The sequence below is a fragment of the Trachemys scripta genome, chromosome 18 (genome assembly GCF_013100865.1).
Source record: "Trachemys scripta elegans isolate TJP31775 chromosome 18, CAS_Tse_1.0, whole genome shotgun sequence".
Taxonomy (NCBI): Eukaryota; Metazoa; Chordata; order Testudines; family Emydidae; genus Trachemys; species Trachemys scripta.
The window spans coordinates 4,276,784-4,296,759 of record NC_048315.1 but is presented as its reverse complement, the minus strand read 5'-3'; the positions used below and the strand labels follow the sequence as shown (position 1 = coordinate 4,296,759).

Here is a 19,976-nt window from a genome sequence, read left to right as displayed (position 1 = left end):
AGAAGTTTCAAATATAGCTAAGAGACTGAGGTGCTGGTGCCCTTTGGCAGTTACACACTTGGAATAACCCGCACTGTCAAGATCTGTAAAACCTAATAACAAGAAGGCTTTACAGACCTCTACACCTATGCATGATTAACTCCATAAACCTAGCACTCGCCTAATTAACTCTACAGGCCTGACTGAGAACCACAGCACTTCCACAGGAAACAAGATCCCTGTTTTAAGGGCAAAACAAGCTCAGGGAGCATGGGCCAGACAAACGTACACCAGACTGGGGGCCTGTGTTCTATTTCTGCTTCTGCCACTGCACTGCTGGGCAACCTTGGTTAAGTTACTGCCCTGCTCTGTGCCTCTGTTTCCCCATCTGTAAAACAGAGATAATGATACTCACCTTTCTCTGCACATTGCTTTGAGATCTATGGATGGTAAGCACTAAATATGAAGAATAGTATATGATTGTTCTGGTTCCTCCATCCTTTGTATGGAAGCTGTGGAACATGAACAAGAATTATTTTATTTTATTTTAAATGCAGTTTTACAAATACTTCCACAAAGGAGGGGGGGGGGGAGGGAAATCCAGAGTCAAAATGTACAAAAAGGGTCTTGCTCAAAAACTTGCCAGCCACAGTGGTCTGAACACCAAGAGCCGGTTTGTACAACCGGCCCCAACTGTACACTGAACAGCAGAGATACGAAGTGAAGCTGACACAGCATGATGAAAGCAGGCCTCTTTGCCATCACTCATCTCTGAGGCAGCAGCTTCGCAAAGAACTCCCAACCCCAGGCTGTGAAAAGAAACCTACAGTGCCAGGAAACTTTACCATGTCTCAGTTCCCTCAGATCCACCACATTGGTAGAGGCGGTGCATTTATACAGGCAATACCCAAGTGGGTGGACAAGTATATCAGGCTGAGGGTAAGTGGCATAGGAGGTGCACAGAGGAAATTCTGACAATCATCATCTGCTAGCTTACACAACACTTCATTCCTGGTCAGAGATATTTTTCCACTAGGACATTCAAGAGGGTTTTAATCAAAGGATCTGTGTTGTGCAGAGCACCACCTAAGAAATGCACAAAGCCCATGGGTTTGGGGTCACAAAGCTGAGCTTGGCCTTTAGCTTTGAGTTGAGATGGGTCCAGACTGCAGAGATCACATGCAAACTTTTCTAAACTTTGGACAAGTTTGGATCTGGGAGAGGAGAGGGGCGCGCGTGGGTTGGTTTGCCCCACTGCAGTTACTGGTCAGCTACGATGTTTGGGTCTACAGCAAATGCATGCAAAGTTCAGAGGACTTTGAATCCAGGGGTTGAGTTGGGTCCAGCTCTAGTTCCAAGCTCAAAATGAACCCAAGATCATCAAACAAAACTGAGCTAAATGCACTAGGATTTGCCAGACCCAGATGATTTGGATGGAAAAAGATTGGCACCACTTCAAGCTGAAGACTGGATTTGATGACCCAGCATCCTCTGTCCCAGCTGGAGGACAAAGGGCTGCAATGCAGTACCCAGGACACACCACATATCATGAGCGGGTTCAATTCTAGCATGTCCCTTTACCAGAGCTGCCACAGGGAGCCACCCGGATCACCCATTGCTAGGGCAGAGTCTATTTTCATTATCAAATGATTTGCCACTGGGCTTCCCCACACAGAGAAGTACCAAGAATTCCAAGGTATCTAGTCCCCTTTTGATACCCAGATTATCTGAACATTAATCTCACAGAGACCTGGGTTGTTCGTTAGTAATCTAACTGCTCAGAACCAAACGCCTATGATGGATTCGATCTGGAGATGTGAGGCGCTACCTAACAGATACCGGACACAATTCACGCTACTCTCTGTCCACACAGCATTGGTGCTTGTGTTTCCACATGATCCCTGCAGTGTCTGTTAACCTGGGGCTGATTCACACTTCAAAATAAAGAGTTTCACATGTCCAACCAGAAGCAGAAGCCCCCCTGATGTCAAATGGAGCCCAGGGTCGCTCTCTTTAAGAGTGTCAGGAATTTTGCTCTCTACAGCATGCCAACAGGGTCAAAGCCAGTGACTGATGTCCTCATATTAAGCATGACTTTCCACGGAGAGGGGGATCACATACAAAGATCTCATCGGAGTCAAGGGACAATGAGCTCCACTGGGAAAGCGGTAGGCAAGTCCGTACAGCTTTTCTGTTAGTACCAACAAGGTCATTAACACGCTCCCAAAGGATCCAATGCTAATGAGGGGCTCTTTATTAGCCGGGTTACCTGACTAATAAGCACACACTGTAAAGAACATTCCATTAGCCAAACAGAAGGGTCCTTACAGGACATCCCTGGGGTTCAAGAAGGAGGAGAGTTGCTGTGATGTTCCATCCTACCCAGGACTTGTCCCTAGAAAGCACACCTCTCAGACCTTGGCCCTGCATCACCATGGCCAGGTGTATTTGTGCTGATTAAATCATTCACAAATGCATCACGCTCTGCTCCTTCCCAGTCAGATGGCCGGTGAGCAGGTTCCTCTGGGGAAGGCTCAGGAGATGCCAATTAGCCTATAAACTGCCATTAGGGAGACACCTGTCCCAGTTTTGATATGCTAATGAATCCAAGGGGCCCTTGGGTTGTGGGAGGTCAGCAGAACCCACTGACCAAGCTGCAGACTAATTTTGAGTTTCTGAGAAAGAGTTGGACCAGCGCAGGAGTGTACAGAATAGGCCGGCCTTGTCCAGAAAACTGCTGGCTGGGAGCGCTCGCAGGGTCTTTATTTCACCTGGAGCCTTGTCTAAACCAGGAAGAGCATGTCCATTACTGACAGCAGGCCCACATGAACCAGCACCAAGTAGTTTAACTGCAAGCACAGCCAAGAATGAACCATCTCCAGCACCTTTCAGAACCCTAGGGTTTGTAATTAGACCTCACGACACCACTCGGCTGTTAGGTCTTTGATGAGACCTGGGCGATATGGGGAATGAATTACTCTATGTGATTATTCCTACTCTACATGAGAAGCTTGGGGATTCCTTGGTGATCTTTCAAAAATGCACTAAACCAACAGATCCGCCAGTTACCCAAGATCCCAGCAACAACATTTAATTCTCACATACATGGCTACACATCACCCACCCTTTATGGGCAAGAGCTTTGCAGCATGCGCTGATGGAGAAATCTGGGCAACCCTGGACCAAAGTCTGTGGCTGAGTGCAGTGCAAGCTATTGTGCCACACACTTAAAAGCTGCCCATCACTACGGTTTCTGGGGACCCTTAGCAAGGATCCACTGGCTTGAAGGGTATCTCTACACTTCACTGTAACCTTGGGTCTGTGGGACCAGGGTCCAGGCTGGAATAAAAGTCCCACAGCACAGCTGCAGCTGGCCTGGGTTAGCTGACTCAGTCTCGCAGAGCTCAGGCTGTGAGGCTATAAAATTGAAGCGTAGATGTTCGGGATCAGGCTGGAGCCCAGGCTCTGAGACCCACCCTTCTTGCAGGGAGATTTTTATTGCAGTGCAGTTGTACCCACAGTGTTTCCAACCCCATGTTTGAGCATCCATGCTGCATCATAAACTTTGGTTTACAATTGCTGGACCTTGGTCTCGCAGCTGTGCTAACACGTCCATACTGCCCTATGCAGACCTTCTGACTTGGGTCTGTGGCTTGAGTTGCATCCACACTGCAAAATGACAGGGCTTGGACCTGAGTAACAGCAGGACCCAGGCTCTGACCCAGGCCCCCACAGGGTCCTGGAACCTGGGTGGTTGCTGACCTGACTCAGACCGATTTGTGTGTGGATGGAAGCGGGTCTTAGATCTGAGTCAGAGTTCGGGCTTAGTGTGCCGTGCAGATGTACCCTAAATGGCTCCTCCACAATACACACCCATCCATACAGGGTCAGATGGCTCAGCATGACTGGGCACAAGAGCCCTGGGGAGCATGCCAGGTTCACCAATATTCAGATTACCGGTGCCATTTTTGACCCCTTACTTACTATTTTTCATGCAGTTGTTCCAAATCCTCTCATTTGTGTTCAGTTAATTTCATTAAGCTAAGATCCATCTAAGCAGCCAGAAAACAAGCTCAACCTGATGCAATTCACCTTGCAGCATTACTGGAACATTTTCAGTCATGTTTTAATTAGTCACAGGTCTTGGTCGCTTAAGCATCGTGCTGTATACATCAGCTCGGCAACTCTGCAGCCCCCCTTAAGTAACCGGCAGCGAATACATCAGGCTCCAAAACCAAGAGAGAGTCCTCTGAATTTTAGAAAATCAGCCTGCTCTGCCCCCATGCAAAGGGTGTCAGTTGAATGGGACCAGGAATGGAAACACGTGTCTCTCAAAGACACAAAAGGGTTGCATGAAATACTGCTGAGGGCAGAGGATGAATTCATACAGAAAGGGGCTGAAACTTTATATAGGAAATATACTAAATCAATTAATGGGGATCAACCATCAGAACTGGCCTAGTTTCAATTAATTCTGAATAAGCTGTGGAGGAAAATGGCTGTGATCATTTCTTCCATTCTACAGCTAAGTTGATCACAGACTGATCTGCTTTTCGGGTCCTGTTTCTTCCTTTTGGAACTGAGGACGGTTTCTTTAACACAAGGATCTGGAAATCTCACTACAGGACAGTTCCACACTTGGTGACCACTACACCCAAGCTCACATACAAATGGTAAAAGAGCTTTGCTAAGTAACCAATCTGCTTGGCTTTGGTGTGATTCGCAGTTTACAAGCCTAAAGTATGTGATGTGAACAATAAAAGTCTAATTAATAAATATTTAAACTCCAGGAGTCCAGGGCAGAAGTCAAAAATGTGCATGCAACTGCAGTTGCTATGACCGCGCATGCAGATGAGATGTTTGCTCACACAAATAATTAAATTGTTCTTTGGGCCTGCAAATATCTAACTCGTGTTCAACCATGATAGCTGTCAGTGCAAATTAACTACACATGTTTTACATGGGATCCTAGACTCCCAGGCCAGATCCACAGCTAGTGTAAATCACCATTGCTCTATTATGGAGCAACGCCAGCCTACGCCAGCTGAGGGACCTGCCTGGCTGAGTTTTGGAAGTCAGGACCTTACAGTGTAATGTACATGCAGCGGGCTCTGCTTCTGCTCTGGGATTTCCCTGCTAGGCTCTCACTGAAATTCTACTTTAATGCCACTGGGAGTCACATGGTGAGCAGCCCTGAGGAAGGAGGAAAGTGGACAGCCTAAGATAACTAGTTAGTTTTAAACCTTCAAAGTTTGTAGCTGATATTGAAATTCCCAGCTGTGGCTAGAGCCTTTCACTGGACAATGGGTAACATGACCTTTCATGTCGCCTGCTTTGGTGAACTATAGACCCAAGAAACTCTACTCTTCATGTAAAGAGAAGCTGCACAGAAAAAGCCTGGATGATGCAGCTGATCAAGAACCCAATCCTGTAAGTCATACTCCTGGGAGAAGATCTTATTCATACAGGCAACTTCAAAAAAGCCACTCTAGTGAGTGAGGGATGCAGGCTCCATATACAAGATACATATACAAGATACATCAGGAGTTCCATTTTTCCTTCTTTCAGGGGTCAATCCTACAAGGTGATGAGCGCTCAGACTCCAATTCAGCAAGAAGACTTGAGCACATGAGACCCATTGGAGTTAATGATGCGTTTAAAATTAAGAACATGCTCAAGGGCTCTGCTGGATCAGGGCCAGAGTGCTCAGCTCCCTGCAGAACTAAGCTCTCCTGCACTGCTTTGGAGTTTATTGTTGGTGACGGATCTTTGCTTCTCTACATTTTGAACAAATATGGGACAGAGAATAATAAATCACCCGGGAGAATCCGTGGAGCAACATGGAAGTTGTGAGCAGCTCCAGACTTCTCCCTCTGCTACTGCATTTCCTACCAGGCGCTCCGGAGACCATCTCTACTTGTTTTGCTCCATTACAAACTCTCACACTCACATGGGAGGCATGGCCAAAGGATCAAAACCCACCAGGAAATGAGCTACTCCAGTGTGCAGCTCTATCCCACTGTCAGCAGGGCTTTGAAGGCGTCTGTGTACAGCAGTATGCTTCCCATTAACAGTAGCACTAGTCACAGGGCTACACTGTGTGATTTTCTGTGCAGAAGGAACACGCTCAGGTATTCAGGGGAGACAAAGGGAAACAACTGGCCTCTCGGGAGCGCCCACGGGGAAACGACAAAGAGCAAAGCAGGGTGTTTGGATTTCTAACTAAGATCTTCTTTCTGCACACGCAAGTAAAAGAATGGCCAACTCAGAATGAGAAGACCTACGGTGAGACTCACCATGCCCACCAAGATGGTCACCCGGCCCCTCAGCTGCCAGCTCCCGCGGGCAGGGACGGCGTCCTCATCTGTCGGATGAGGCGGCTGTTGTGTACTCCCGGGCAACATGAGGTGCACTCTAGACAACTTGCATTACTCAGCCCTTAAATAAATATGTGGCAGCAACCAGTGAACTGTACAGCTGGAGCTAAACAAAGGCCTGGATTTGCAGCCACGGTGGAGCTGGACTACGGATACTAATCAGGAGTCATTAAGGTCTTGTCTACATACAGCAGTTGTACTGCTTTAACTATACCAGTACAAACCCCTCCTCCCCGCCCTAAGCATAGGCGCAAGTGTACTGCTATCTAGGTGCTGATCTCAAAGCTAGTAAAGGAACCGCTGTACCCCGCTAAAGCACCTTTATACTGGTATAACTGCATCTATAGTAGGGGTTGCGCTGGTATAACTATATCCATTAAAAAACCCATCCCACTCCTCACTGAAATGGTTATACTGGTACAAGAACTGTGTGGGGAGCAGAAAGCGGAGGGGCATTTCTCTCCAGTGCTCAGCATGGGGAGACCCTCCCTCTCTCGGAGGGAACCCCCTCTGATGATTTCATTCATCAGAAAGCAGGCAGTCACACCTGACAATTCGCTAAGAGGCACTGATGGGACCAAAATTACTCTCCCCCTCACCCCCATGGTCTAATGGCCCACTATAGCCCAGTACTGACTGATTGGATCCTATGTATTCTGTTGGGCTCATCAGCCCTTTATTAGCAGTCCCTGTGTCCCATTACTTTATAGGTGGGTCACTTTCCAGCTCTGTGTCGTCCCTCCAATCACCCAGGAAACCAGTCAGCGCCCACGCAGGATGAAGGCTCAAGCACACAGCTGGAGATTTAATACGCTGCAGCCCATTTTTCCAGTTGCCCGGAGAAAACACACACAGCACAAACATTTTCGATTGGTCATTTTAAAGATTTTTCCATAACATCAGATACTGAAATTAGCAAATCAACCATGAACAGAAGGCAGCGGTCGAACAAATACGCAAGGCAAGAGAACACTCCGATACAGAGAGCGAGTGAGCTGGCCTGGTTTACGTACACTCTGCTTTAATGGGGAGAAGGTTAGAGAGAGAGAGAGAGAGAGCGCCCCCTCCACCCTTTGTCTGTCTTGTCTATTTCAACGCTAAGCTCTTTAGGGCCAGAATTGTCTCCTATTACCCATGTATACAGTACCTAGCAGAGTGGGGCCCTGATCCCAGCTGGGATCCCGTGGCGCCACTGTAATTCAACAACAGAACGAAACAAGAACAAAACCCACCCTCTAATAACATAAAGTAACTACAACAGCCAATCGTTTTTGAACCGTGCCCTACACACTTGGGGATAAAACTTGACAGAGAGCACTCTGTCCTTCTGACAACACATCGAGAAGACCCGTGCTAAAATCCAGTCGAGAGCTGGACTCCTCTCCAAGACTGCTGGCCACTCATGGGGCACCAGCACGCAACCCGATGGACATCTACCAATGCCCTAATTACTGCATCTGCCAAATGCCTTGCGGGCTCCAGTCATCTATGTGGCAAGTTGGACTCAATGACCAACTCTGCCCTTCGTATCATCACTGGTGCGACCGAGACAATGCCAGTCTCCAACCTTTTGGTCCCAGCGGGCATTGCCCCCAGACGATTAGGTGTGAAGGCAGGGCCCTGGCTGTATTGCTGCATGCAGGCAACAATCAGTACAGCTTACTTCATGATTTCATCTTAAGGTCTCATAAAAAATGAGGGCTACAGTCAAGACGCCCCTTTTCTGAAATAGCTAAGACTCTCAGACAGTACATCAGAGAGGACCGTTCAATGGAACGGCGGCAATAGGTGGCACAGGACTATATTTTGGAGCCATGGTATACTTCCTGGCAGACAGACAATGCAGATCGCATCCCCTAGTCTCTCCAGGTCAGTTCTCATGTGCCCCTGAGAAATACAAGAACCAAAAGATCCTTTTTCATTGCAACAGGATACATTGTGGTCACAGGCAGCTGAACTTAAATCTTTACCACTGGGGTTTCTTGAGCTTGCCATCCTGGCCCTGTAGAGCTCAAGAACAAACAGCATGGCATCTGGTTCTTACTGAACCGAAACCAGTTTGCCCAGCTGCCCTGAGAAAACAAGGTGGCTCTACAAACCCTGGTCTAATCCTCCAAGGCTAGGAGAAGACTGTAAAGGCTCGTGCCAGACAGCACCTACCTGGCCAGCAGGGCCAGGCTCAGAGGCAATGCCGAGAATAAGTGGGTGGGTTTATAGCCCTGGTGGGTTTATAGCCCTGCCCTCCAGGGGTCCTGGGGCATGGCAATTCTCTTTGCTTAGCCAGCAGGAGTCTCCTGAAGGAAATGCTGACAAGCCCAACCACTGTATGCAGTGGGGGTGTAGCCATGTGGGTTTCAGGGTATTAGAGAGACAAGGTGTGTGAGACAATATCTTTCACTGGACCACCTGCTATTGGGGAGAGAGAGAAGCCTAATTGCTATCAGTGGGGCACTCTTGGGAGCCAGCATGCGTTAACCCCTGCCTCGCCAGGCACCACATGGGTAACCTGCACCGCCTCCCTCAATATCTCTGTAACAGAGGGGTGGAGGCTTCATTTAACAGTTTTCAAACACCGCCCCCTCCCCCGCCAACCCTGCAGCTTTTTGCACCCAGCTCCTGAGATTAACGCCATTCAATGGAAATAATTGGGACACAGCACCAATGTCATTTAACACCCTGTTTCCTGCTTCACTGCCCTGTTCAGCTCGCCTGGGAGCTGGACACGCTTGTGATGGAGGCAGTAGTGCCAGCCACTGGCTATTCACTAATAGGGACACGACGCCTTTCACTGTCTGGAAAGTGCATCCCACACAGCACCGAAAACAACGCCGCCAGCAAGGGACTCCCCCATCCAAAGTGCTTCAGTTCCGCTTTCTGAGACACGCTGATCACATGGGAATGACTACAGTGACCACAGGGTACGGGCATTGGACCAGGGCTGTCTCGCCTTGTGGGGAAGAGGGGGTGAGGAGTCAGGTATTAGGGTGCTAGGCTAAGCGCTGGGAAGAAACATTATCTAGAACAGCAGTTCTCAACCAGGGGTCCACGAGCCCTTTCAGGGGGTCCACGGGACCCCCTGGCTGAAACCCAGAGCGCAAGCCCTGACACACACCGCCGTGGAGCTGAAATCCTAAGGCCTGATATCCCTCACCATATAGCTGAAAACCTGAGAATCTGGAGCCCCCCGATGCGGGGCTGAAAATCTGAGCCCAGGCACCCACCATTGCGGGGCTGCAACCTCAAGCCCCTGCGCAGCGCCCCCCATCACGGGGCTGAAACCTCAAGACCCATCACAGGGCTGAAATCCTGAGCCCCAGTATCCCTCGCTGCAGGGCTGAAACCCCGAGCACTGGTCTCCCTTCTACCCCACTGCCATAGGTGCCGACTCTGGTGGGAAAAATTGGTGGGTGCTCTGCACCCACTGGCAGCTCCCCGACCCGCCCCAGCTCCGCCTCCTCCCCTGAGTGCACCGTGTCCCCGTTTTTCCCCCGAGCTCCCAGTGCTTGCCGCCACGAAACAGCTGTTTCGCACAGCAAGCACTGCGAGGGAGGGGAGAGGAAGGGGAACGCGGCGTGCTCGGGGAAGAGGCGGGGCCAGGGCAGGGATTTGGGGAAGGAGTCCAATAGGGACAGGGAGGGGGCGGAGACTTTGGGGAAGGGGTTGGAATGGGGGCGGGGCAGGAGGGGGCAGGGCAGGGATGGAGTCGGGGCGGAGTCCCGGGGGGGGTCACACACAGCCCCTAGCTACCCTCTCCCTGCATCCTGAGCTCCTCCCTGCCAACACACAGCCCCTAGCTCCCCCCTCCCTGCCCCCTGAGCTACCTCCTGCCCACACACAGCCCCCAGCTACCTCTTCCCTGCACCCTGAGCTACCCCCCGCCCACACACAGCCCTTAGCTCCCCCCTCCCTGTACACCGAGCTACCCCCCTGCCTGCACACAGCCCCCAGCTACCTCCTCCCTGGACCCTGAGCAGTCTTCAAATTTTTTGAGCTAAACCCCCAGACAGGCTGGGTGGTCTGTGGAGGTGGCACTGCCTCCCTGGACACTTTTTGCAGAGCTGGCCCAAGCCTCCCAAAAATAGAAGTTAAATTAAGCCTATGCCCGAGGTCCCATAGCCAGGCCGGAGCCCCAAGTCCCCACCACCTGTCTCCTGCTGGGCCCTGGAGTTTTTATAGCATGTTGAGGGGGGTCTCAGAAAAAGGTTGAGAACCCCAATCTAGAAGTTAGACAAAGCATGAGGAGTCGGGAAGACCCATAAGTTCTAGTCCCAGCTCTGGGAGATGTAGATTTTAAAGCAGGGGACTGCTACTCAGGACTCTTGGGTTCTATTTCCAACACAGCAGCTGCTATCCTGGGTGACTCTGCTCCCTCCGGTCATTTTTGTATCTCTGTCAAATAGCCACTGGTAGATTGTGAGAACTGAGTTACATTTGTAATATGCTTGGAAATCTTTGGATAACAAGAAAAAATTATTATTTCAACGAGCAAATTATCCATTGAACAACAGAGGGTCCCATTCTAAAAAACAGAATTCTTCACATGAAGGAGCAAATGGAGTTTTCAAAGTGCAGTTACTACACAGATGAAAGGACAGGGGAGATTTGCTTCCTGTCCTGGATTGTTGGCAACAGAGTAAAAGAGAATATTTGGAACCCACTGATGCTATAAAAGGCATGGTCTACAGCCTTTCCACATCAATAAGAGCCCTTGTTTGTGTGAAGGGCTGCAAATCAGGTAAAGTTTCATGCCCAAAGCACGTGTACATGACAGGCCAATATTAACTCAGCTGGTCTGCCTTACAGGTCTGCATTTTGGGACCTAACATACACTGCTTGTGTGACCAAAAGGCTGAGAATAGTTCCTTTTATATTATCTATTGCTGTTGCTTTGTCTCCACTCCCTAGCAGGTCATTGCAATACACACACCTCACTTTACAATTCAAAAGCGCCAAACAAACATTAATTAGTGCTCAGAAGGGTGCAGTGACTTGCCCAAGGTCACACAGAGAGTCAGTGGCACCAGAGCCAACGAGAACTCAGGAGGAACTGCTGTAACACAAACAATAACAAGAGACCATTAATTCTCCCCAATTTACACTGATCATCAACCAAAGTATAAACTGGGAACTTTCTTCGGGGCGTGAGGGTCAGAACTGGTGAGTGCTGCTGTAAGTCACGGTCATTCTGAGCTTCCATTCCCCTTCGAAACGTGACCCATCCCTTCTAAGCTAATTGCTTTACAGCACATAAACAACCCTTTTACGAAAATGTTACTCTGATCCCTTCAGCTGTCAGACAGTCAGTTTTTACTCTTCCCTAGAACTGTGTTTTGTTTTTTTCATAAGGAGATTGATAATTCAATCGCTAACCTAAAAGAAACCTGTCCTGCCCACTGGAAAATGCAATAAAGCCAGAACAATTTTTTAAAAAGCAATTAGGTTTCCTGGCCAATAAATCTCCCGTTTCAGCACCTGTAAAAACCAACTCCTCAGTCTGATCCACTGTTTTCTTTACATGTGTTTCAGTTCCAGCTATCTCAGTCTTCATGTTCCCCCCCATAACCTGGATTGGTCTCTAGTGGCGTTTAAAATATTTCATAGGGTGATTTTTTTATGGGCCCAGTCTGATAACACTAAGTCCAGCTCCCACACTTTTGAAGTACAGAAGTCAGACCTATTTTGGTTTGAATTGGACCCTTAGGAGAAATCCAAAAGTGACTTCTCAGCGTGGTTGCATCTGGAGCTGAGAAGTATATTGACTCCCTGCATTAAGGAAGAGTGAAATTCTGCCCACTGGATCACACTTTGGCCCACTGCACTGTGCTGCTCAGTAAACACACTAAGATATCAGATCACAACTACGCAACATCACCATCACAATTCAACACCAGGACATCAACTGGAATGCCATTTAGCAAGTATCCAGTTCTGCAAGGCTGCATTTCAGTACCCTACCAACTGCCGTCTACTGGACAGATACAAGAACTGCTCAAATGTGTCATATGCCCTGTATTGCTAGCAGAGATTCTCTTGGATCTCATTTGTTGAAAACCTTTGTTTTAGAGCAGTAAGACCTGAGGGTGATCTCTGCATCTCCTGTGAAGTACCAAATGGTCATAGCAACAACCATGAAGTCTGACTTGGCTACTACAATATATTAAAGGGGGGATCCCAATCCCATTAAAGCCACTGGGAATTTTGCCACTGACTTCAGCTACCACAGGAACCCTAATGCACCAGATCTAACTAAGGCAATGAGAGACATCACTGTTGTTGCTGAGTAAGTGGAATGTTTTTTCCTTACTGGTCGCAGAAATACTACTATAGTCGGATCTCAGCAAACATCACCGTCCAGGCACCAGTTTACATTAAATAGTCAACCCACTTACTCTGAAACTTGCTTAAGATATTTGGGCTTTTGCCTGATTCCATGGACTAATAAAGCAACCATACACATATACACGGTCTCTGTAAGGGGTCACTTTTCAAAGCCAGATTATACTTCCACTCTGCTGTGGATAAAGGGCCTGCAATGTTTTCTCCCTAGTAGCAACAATTCTATATGGGTGGAAAAACTAGTAATTTTACAAGCAATCAGAATATGGGAATTAATCACAAACCTCCGCAGTCAGAGGTGCCGGCCTGTTGCATTCATCAGATTTCATACTGAACTGTGGGTCGTCATGACAACCCTATTTCAAAAGAGGACAAGTACATTCCTACCTTTACTTCATTTTACATTCATAATGCGGGCAGCTAAGATTAAAGGAGACAGTGGGAACACTTAAGCAAATTTAAGGATTGATCTAGCAATCCTTACTCACATTAGTCCTCCAACTGATTTGAGTGATTATACTCTTGAGAGCAAGGTTTCAATAATGGGCCTTTATCTTAAATTGTGATATTTTAAAATCTTATATTATTACCTAACCCTAAAAATGTTTATGCCTCCATGTAAAATATACACAACCTGAACTAATATTTATTACATACACACATACCAATAAGCATATTACAAATAGTACTGATAGATTAGTTACAGTGAAATTACCCTTATATTGATAAAGGAGTGGACCAGTATTAAGGATCCATAATTCCATATTGGCACTGCTCCAAAACAGAAGATTAAAATGAGTTTACAATAAAACTTTGATTTACTGGGATTTGATTTAAACAGACTCAGAGTGAATGGGAGGGAATCAGAGGTAGAGAGAGAAGAAAGGACTTGTCCAAGGTCACCCAGCAGCTCCGTGGCAGAGCCGGGAATACCTTGCCTCTCACAGTTTACAATCTAAGGCCCTGATTCTGCATGATTCCAGCATCCAGGCTGAGGCCGATCACTGCACCTGCATGAAGCCCCACTGAATGGGGTAGGTCTTGAAGTACACAAGACAGACAACAGATGGGGGGAAAGGGGTACCATTATTCCCATTTACAAGCAGGAATTCAACAGAAGTATCAAAGGCAGCAATGGAACTGAGCCCATTTCTCCATAGTCAAAATCCGCTACCTTCCTCATGAGTCAATCCTATGACATTTACATTTATTATGAAACTGATGAAACCTCAGGCAGAATACATAAGAACGGCCATACTGGGTCAGACCAAAGGCCCATCTAGCCCAGTATCCTGTCTTCGGACAGTGGCCAATGCCAGGTGCCCCAGAGGAAATGAACAGAACAGATAATCATTAAGTGATCCATCCCGTCGTTCATTCCCAGCTTCTGGCAAACAGAGTCTGGGGACACCATCCCTGTCTATTCTGGCTAATAGCCATTGATGGACCTAGCCTCACTGAATGTATCTAGTTCTTTTTTGAACCCTGGTATAGTCTTGGCCTTCACAACATCCTCCGGCTGAGTTCCACAGGTTCACTGTGTGTTGCGTGAAAAAAAACTTTCTTTTGTTTGTTTTAAACCTGCTGCCTATTAATTTCATTGGGTGACCCCTAGTTCTTGTGTTATGAGAAGAAGTAAATAACACTTCTTTATTTACTTTCTCCACACCAGTCAGGATTTTACAGACCTCAATCATATCCCCACTTAATCGTCTCTTTTCCAAGCTGAAAAGTCCCAGTCTTATTAATCTCTCCTCATACGGAAGCAATTCCATACACCTAATCATTTTTGTTGCCCTTTTCTGAACTTTTTCTAATTCCAATACATCTTTTTTGAGATGGGGCGACTAGATCTGCACGCAGTATTCAAGATGTGGGTGTACCATGGATTTATATAGAAGCAATATGATATTTTCTGTCTTATTATCTAATCCTTTCCTAATGATTCCCAACATTCTGTTTGCTTTTTTGACTGCCGCTGCACATTGAGTGGATGTTTTCAGAGAACTATCCACAATGACACCAAGATCTCTTTCTTGAGTGGTAACAGTTAATTTAGACCCCTTCATTTTATATGTATAGTTGGAATTATGTTTTCCAACGTGCATTACTTTGCATTTACCAACATTGAATTTCATCTGCCATTTTGTTGCCCAGTCACCCCGTTTTGAGAGATCCTTTTGTAGCTCTTTGCAGTGTGCCTGGGACTTAACTATTTTGAGTAGTTTTGTATCATCTGCAAATTTTGCCACCTCACTCTTTACCCCTTTTTCCAGATCATTTATTAATACGTTGAATAGGACTGGACCCAGTACAGAGCCCTGGGGAACACCACTGCTTACTCTCCATTCTGAACACTGACCATTTATTCCTACCCTTTGTTTCTTATCTTTTAACCAGTTACCAATCCATGAAGAGGACCTTCCCTCTTATCCCACGACAGCTTACTTTGCTTAAGTAATTCCTAGCAAGTCTAGAAGTACAGTATAATAGTACTGTAGTCATTTCCCCAAAAATGACTGTTAGCAGCTTCCCCAACTTTCATTCTGTATCTCCCACAGTCCATTCACCCTGCAATCTTTATCATCATCATAAGCTGTGAAAGCTCCTCCCCCAAACTTTAACCAAAATAATAAACATTTTAACCATTCCCCCCACACACACTGCTCAGGAGTGTATATTGATAGCACAGTGCAACTACATACCTAGGGTTTGTCTATACTAGAAACGCTACAATGGGACAGCTGCAGCAGCACTACTGTCACTCATACACTTCTTCCATCACTGTAGTAAATCCACCTCTCCGACTGGCAGTAGCAAGGTCGACAGGAGAATTCTGCTGTTAACCTACTGCTGTCTACACTAGGACTTAGGTCAGCTTAACCATGTCTCTCAGGGGTTTACATTTTTCACACCCCTGAGTGATGTAGCTGGGTCAACTCAACTTTCTAATGTCAACCAGCCCTAAGATGGCAGGGAACAGATGGACTGAACAAACAGCTCATTGAAAAGAAGTTGTCAGAAAGATGAACCATCATCTTTCTGTGTGTGTGTGCAGCACCGAACACAACAGAGCCCTCCTGGTTGGAGTCTCCAGACCTTATTGTAATGCACATTGATCATAACAGCAATAGCCAGTTCCCTGTAGGCCGCACAGTCCACAAAACTCTTATATTCTGAGTTATTTTATATCATATCATTGTTGCTCCTGTTTTCCATTCCCCCCTCCTCACTTCTAATCTCACAGGGAACTATTAGCTATCGTGCAGCATTAGGAATACCCATTATCAAGAAATCCCTGCTACTGACATTTTGAAACTAGAACAAAACTATTAACTGTTGTCAGCGAACAGCTGCCTGTAGCTCAAGGTCTGTCTTGGGAGAAAGCTCCTGGGAGTCTGATTTCATAACAACCTGCCTGAGCACGCCTGTTGCCAAACTTTGCATTTAAGCAGAGCTGGCAATAGGCATAATTGCTTAGAGCCCTGAGCAGCTCAAGGGGGCCCCCTATTAACTATTAGTATGTGTTGGGGGGAGGGCAAAATATTCCTGTTTAGGGCTCCCAAATGGACTAGCACCAGCTCTGCATCTAAACCTCTCAATCTCCAGAAGAGGGGGAAGAGAGGGAAGTCAGCAGAATGCAACTCAATCCCCCTTCATGTCAAGGAAATGAGAGGAGAACATTTTGTTTTTGCTTCAGTAACTACATTGTAAATGCTTTTCATCCAGGTTCACTTCTGGATTAGAGAGACAGCGGTGGGGCTTTAACCCCCCCCCCCCCCCCACACACACACACACTTGCAAACAGTTCATATGCCATAAAACCAAATGCAGGGAGATCTTAGCATTGTACCGACTCCAGAGTATATGTAGTGATTTATCACCAGGGTTGGAAGCCTTTTAACAGACGGATCCTCATCGCCTCTAACCCTGAACTCCTTGTTGATTCTTTTTTGGGAGGAGGGTGGGAAAGGTCGAACAACTTTTTTTGCTTACATCCACGTTAATAACATCCTGCATAAAAATCACCCCGCAGCCTGTCTCTAGTTTTGCTCCAGCGTCCCAAGCAAAACTGCCGTCCCAGCCCAGCCCCCCTGCTCGCTGCAGAGAGTGACACTGTCCCAGGCAGGCTGGCACACCCTCAGCAGTTATTGCCCGGGGTTATTTTGCTTTCTTTTCTGAATTGCTAAGTACAAAAACTTCCTGCAAAAGCAACTTGTGTTCGGGCCGCTCCCAGTCACCCCGCAACAGCGAGCACTTTGCACTGGCAGATTTAAATGCAACCACATTCCCCGTCTTCTGCAACCCCCTCTGTGGGGGGCTGTTTGAAAACTGCCCGCGCCCCGTGACCACATCTAACAGGAGCTACTGCTAATCCTCACCACCCGGCAGGCTCTCTTCGCAAGCGTTGCTGCTGTGTTTGGCGCTCACTGATTGCTTAATTGAAGGCTGGAGGCGGCTACGAGTAACCACGTCCCCCGACCCTCTTACCGTGCACACACGTTGGTTGCTACTCCCCTTCCATGCACCCTCGTTGCCCTCTAGCGACAACTGCAAGGAACCAGGAGCCGGGAAGCAGCGAGCTCGCGCCAGCCCCGGCTCCTGCCCAGCCAATCAGAGTATCCCAGCAGGCGGCAGCCCCAGGGCTGTGCAGAGCTGGGAGCACGAGCCCAGGCGTTAGCTGTCATCGTGTGTGCAGAGGCGGGCCCAGGGCTCACACACTGCTGCAAGAGCATTACGAGGTGCATGCAGATTGCTGCCCTGGGCCAAGCCTCACCCACTTGCAGGGTGCATGCATGCAGCAGTGTCAGCACTGGAAATTACATGCGGAGCTGAGCCATGGCTCACTTACGCCAGCGCTGGCTGAGTTGGTCACAGGCTACCTGACTTAATTGGTTTTCTCAAAGATGGGACACTTGAAAAGAAGGGACATGGCGAATTTGCCTGTTAATTGGAACCTGTTGTAAAGTGCTTCATCGGCTGGAAATCATCTACTTTCAAGTCCCTCCTAAGGAGGGAGACTGGGCCCAGTGTTGCCGGTTTCCCCCACATGCCAGTGCTGCTGAAGGGATCTCCTTGCCAAGGAGACAGCCCAGGCCAGATCTGCATGCCTCATGCAATGGCAGTGCTGTTGCTTGTTCAATAATAATGAGGGATGTGGCTAGACTGCAGTGAAATAGCGACCATCTTGCTAGTGTCAGCCCCGTTGACAATAACAGGAAAAAGCGCTTTTCAGCAGGTTTTCAGGAGGCAGGTAAGACCAAAAAAAACCAACCCACATCGCCAGAGTCGTGATAACATGGTGAGAACTGGCAAAACTGCATAGGGGTCATTCCCTAATAGGCCCCACCTCCTGTCTCCCGCTAACCCCTGTGAGGTTGGAGTAGTGGACTGAGCACAGGGCTGGCTGGCCATCAGCACTTCTCTTTCCACCTCTGCCACTGACTCACTGAGTGGACTCTGGCTCTGGCTCCAATACCCTGCTAACACACTGCTGTTTAGTAGTGACAATACCTCCCCCTTGTAACACTAGCAATGCTTCAGCCCCTCCTGCTGAGTGCTCCAAGAGTGACTGGGAAACACTTCTGTCACTTTCCAGCTGCTAGGGACCAACACACAGTGCCTGCCAGCATACACATTAGTTAACTAAGCCCCCCCACAAGCCCCTTCATCCCTCCCCTTTCCCCCAGAAGACAAGGGATTGATTATCTTCTTTTGACAGGTGAAGGAACTGAGGCAGAGAAAGCCTAGTTCAAAATACAGTAACAGTGCACTAAATACATCATTGCAACACATGATTATTGGCCCAATTCTACTCGTATTTGTGAGGGAAGAGAAAACTGAGTAAGCCCTACATTTATATGGCTTAGACCGGGATGCTTAGGGAGAAAATCCATGAGTTATAGACAGGCGGATCATTTACTCTGTTAGGACATCAGGAATCATGCATCATTTACAGACCTTTATGGAGATGAATTTCTGGCTCACATGGCAACTTGTGTCGCCTCCCGACTTCTCCACATTGCATAAATTATCCCTCTTGCTGACAGGCTGCTGCAAACAGACTCTTCCCCTCCCTCCCATCCAACCAATGACTCCGCAGAGGGGAGACAAAACAGCCCCTTCCCAAAGCCCCTGTTAGCAGCAGAGGAACAAGCAGGCCACATATAGGAGAGAGCGAGGGCCTGAAAGCCTACCAAGTGTGCCCCTGGTCACTATAAATCTGCTAGGATTGCCTCCAGCAAGACCAGCATTCATGCTTGGACACTATGACTACATGGACCAGGAGGAACATAAGAACATAAGAAAGGCTGTACCAGGTCAGACCAAAGGTCCATCTAGCCCAGTATCCTGTCTACCGACAGTGGCCAATGCCAGGTGCCCCAGAGGGAGTGAACCTAACAGGCAATGATCAAGTGATCTCTCTCCTGCCATCCATCTCCATCCTCTGAGGACCTTAGCCCAAGAGCCCTGGAGGGGAATTTGTGTAGCAAGAGTCCTAATTGGTGAAGGGAATGATGGGGCTCAGGGAAGCAGAGCTACAGGGTCACTACAGGGCAAGGGAGTGTGGCAGCTGTTGAGAGGCTGAGGTTTAACTAACCCGGGTATATAAAAACAGAATCATGATTTTTGTAACAGGCATAAAAGGTTTAAAACACCAGGCGATTGGGCAAAGGCTGTGGGAGACCTTTGCAAATGGGACAGGTAGCTGCAGGGCGACAGGCAGCAAGTTATAGTAACAGAGTTAGTTAGTCCCTGATCCTGCAAAGACTGAGGCACGGGCTTCAATTTACACCCCGTATGAGCATGTGGTGAACTTTACACACTCACAGGGCATAAAATGAAGCCCAGGTGCAAATCCCTGCAGGATCAGGGCCTCCAGCAGTTACTGTGTTCAGGTTCTTCTACCACGCCCACCACCGGGGTCTATGAACTCCTTGTAGCAAGAGTAATAACCGTGTTTGAGCATCATCCCTCTGGAGTACGGCTAAAAGAACAGAAAAACCATGATACCTTTCCGCTAGGTCTGCCTAACTGTAGCAATGTCATGTATCAGAGGGGTAGCCGGGTTAGTCTGAATCTGTAAAAAGCAACAGAGGGTCCTGTGGCACCTTTGAGACTAACAGAAGTACTGGGAGCATAAGCTTTCGTGGGTCAGAACCTCACTTCTTGCATCTTACCCACGAAAGCTTATGCTCCCAGTACTTCTGTTAGTCTCAAAGGTGCCACAGGACCCTCTGTTGCTTTTTACAGATTCAGACTAACACGGCTACCCCTCTGATA

General features: G+C 47.9%; 1 protein-coding gene across 6 annotated transcripts in view; it reads right to left on the bottom strand.

Annotated features, from left to right (window-relative positions):
• Positions 1 to 17,227, bottom strand: part of RPH3AL (rabphilin 3A like (without C2 domains)) — an 86,155-nt gene extending 68,928 nt beyond the window's left edge. For 2 of the 6 annotated variants that reach the window (XM_034752837.1, XM_034752844.1), the window contains exon 1: positions 6,276 to 6,421. The gene's annotated coding sequence lies outside the window, so the exon portion shown is untranslated. Of the gene's footprint in view, positions 1 to 394; positions 492 to 6,275; positions 6,422 to 17,074; positions 17,094 to 17,183 lie in introns of those variants that run through there. The other 4 variants (XM_034752840.1, XM_034752838.1, XM_034752841.1 and 1 more) reach the window with 4 other exon arrangements.
• Between the last annotated feature and the right edge of the window lie 2,749 nt (positions 17,228 to 19,976).